Source organism: Sminthopsis crassicaudata, chromosome 5, assembly GCF_048593235.1.
Source record: "Sminthopsis crassicaudata isolate SCR6 chromosome 5, ASM4859323v1, whole genome shotgun sequence".
NCBI classification, from domain to species: domain Eukaryota; kingdom Metazoa; phylum Chordata; class Mammalia; order Dasyuromorphia; family Dasyuridae; genus Sminthopsis; species Sminthopsis crassicaudata.
In genome coordinates this window covers 226,742,889-226,745,442 of record NC_133621.1, presented here as the reverse complement: position 1 = coordinate 226,745,442, position 2,554 = coordinate 226,742,889, and positions in this window count along the sequence as shown.

The window sequence follows — 2,554 nt, the reverse complement described above, 5'->3', positions numbered from 1 at the left end:
AACTGGGTTTAAGTCAGGCAAAACTGCAAAAGTCATCAGCCTTACTTTCTCTTTTGAAGTCATAGAAATCCAATGGCAAAATGAAAGATATATCTTTTAGGGGAAATGGTCCCTGAGTATTACATCAATTTTTTAAAAATTGTACAAACGCCTCCAATATGTGTATATTTACTAACAATTATCTTACATACTTGAATATCTAAATTAAGCATTGATACATATGATCTGAGAAGAACTGGGTGGTGAATAGGGATAAGCAAAGGGGAATGCAAGTCCCCTGGAGAACAACAGACTGGATGATCTTACCTCCCAGTATTCAAGGAGGTACCAGGTTAGAATTACAGCTACTCCTCTCCCCTATCCTTCACTCTCACTCCACTATAGCAGTAGTCTATTGTTCCAATATGTTCAAAACAAAAATCACTTTCCTAGTCTGCTTACATGGTAAGAGTAGCATTTAACTTATACTTACCAGTCTGAATCTTTTACATCAAGTACTACCACCACAAAAGACTATCATGAAGAGTGAATAACAAGTAAACCCATTTATCCAAGTAAAAAAAGCAAACAGAATTTGGAGAAGTTATAAAGATCAGAATATCCAGATAACACACATAGTGAATGAGTTCTTCTATTAGAATTAAAATATCTCAGGTTAAACCAAAAGAAAGAGACTCACATTTCATCCAAGGGGAAATTCTTCCAAGTTTCTAGAGAGAGAAGGTAGAAATCGAGAGCATGGTAAGCAGCCAGCTTCTCCTGCTCGTCTGCAGTTTCCACAGTCTTTCTTCTCTCTTTCCATCTGTCTGGTATCGGCTTCAAAGTGAGTGTGAAACTACATGTGATCTCCCAAAAGAGAATGTCTTCTCCCTTCCCCAAAACTTTCATACCTCCTGACGATGACCCAGAATAGAATGGATGACTTTGGGATCTTCAGTATCTGGCTGAGCTCTAATTGCCTTAGCCACTTTGTAGCTGTTGAAACAAATTGTTCCAATTTGTCCAAATTGCCAAGGAAAAGCTTTGCATAATTGAGGAAGACTGCTGCTCAGTAATAGATTTGAAACTTGTTAGTTACCCTCAACCTGCTTTAGCCCATCTGTTGTGATTTTTTTTGAAGTGAGCCCCATTGCACCTGCTACAGCTATTTGAAGCCACAGGTACAAGTTGGGTGAAGGCAAACACCAAAAGAAGATGAATCCTGACACTAGAGATGCTGGTCCTACCTAAATACTCCAAACATATTTTGCATACAATGACTTTTCCCTTTACATTTCAACGTCTCTCTCTCTCTCTCTCTCTCTCTCTCTCTCTCTCTCTCTCTCTCTCTCTCTCTCTCTCTCTCTCTCTCTCTCTCTCTCTCTCATCCTCCAGACCTTTCCCTTTAACTGAAATCTCTCTGAACTCCCTTGTTATACCAGTAAAACTATTAATTTAAATAGTATCTCTCCTTTTAAAGAACTTCCCTCACCTGGATGAGGTTGCATGATTTGGCTTTTCTCATGTATTTGTGGGAGCTGGCATACATGCAATATTCTTCCCACTGTCTGTTGCTGTTGTCAGAATTATAACCAGGACTTTTATGTTTGTTTTATGTTTTATGTTTGGAGCATATCCCTTGGGTTTCAGGTCATTTTGAAATTTCTACCCCATTGAAAGACTGACCACTGTTTTGAAGAGGGGAGTTTGGAGAAATCTGGATATGTAGCTCCCAGACCAGGCTGGTATCATTTGGCCTAAGGTTGGGCAGGTAGAATCTCACTAGTAAGAATATATGGGTAGGGTGAATGGAAATATATCCATATTTGTGCTATTGTTACCCTTTAAATTCCCTGGGACAAATTCTGGTTGGTTTTCTGGAGGTCTCTTTATTGTCTCCTTCACAGTCTTGTCTCCTTGCCTGGGGCCCAGGCTAACTTTCTGGATGTCCTCCGGAATGTGTCTTGGTTTCTGTGAGAGAGGCAGGAGGACCACCACGATGATCTCTGTCTTGAAGTCTCCCTGAGTCTGGGAGCTTGTGCTCCAGCCTCCAGTCCTCTGTCTTCCCTAAGTCTGTTCCAGTCCCCCTCTAGATCTGACTCTGGCCTCTTAAATACTCTATTACAATTAAATCCATTCATCATACTGAGTATAAGCCAATCATTATATCACTAGGGAACCATTTTTTGTTGTAAGATTATTTCAATCATTCTGAACTAGAGAACTATTAATCACCATACTAAACTAGATAACCATTGTCTTATCAATTCCACTGAGTTAACACCTTTTTCCAGAGTTCTGGACCATTACAAACTACTTTTTCTGGTATTACCTTCACAGTTCCTAGAATATAATAAGGAATAAGAATAAGGACTGGGTTTGTGATTTTATTGGTCTGAGAAACTCTCAGATTAGGAAATTCCCTCTACCAATGCAGGTAGGCACTTCATCTTCAACCCCAAGTTGGAGTTTTCTTGGCAAAAAATATTGGAATGCGTTACCATTTCCTTCTCCAGCTCATTTTCACAAATGAGGAAACTGAGGCAATCAGGCATAAAATATGATGCTCAGGATC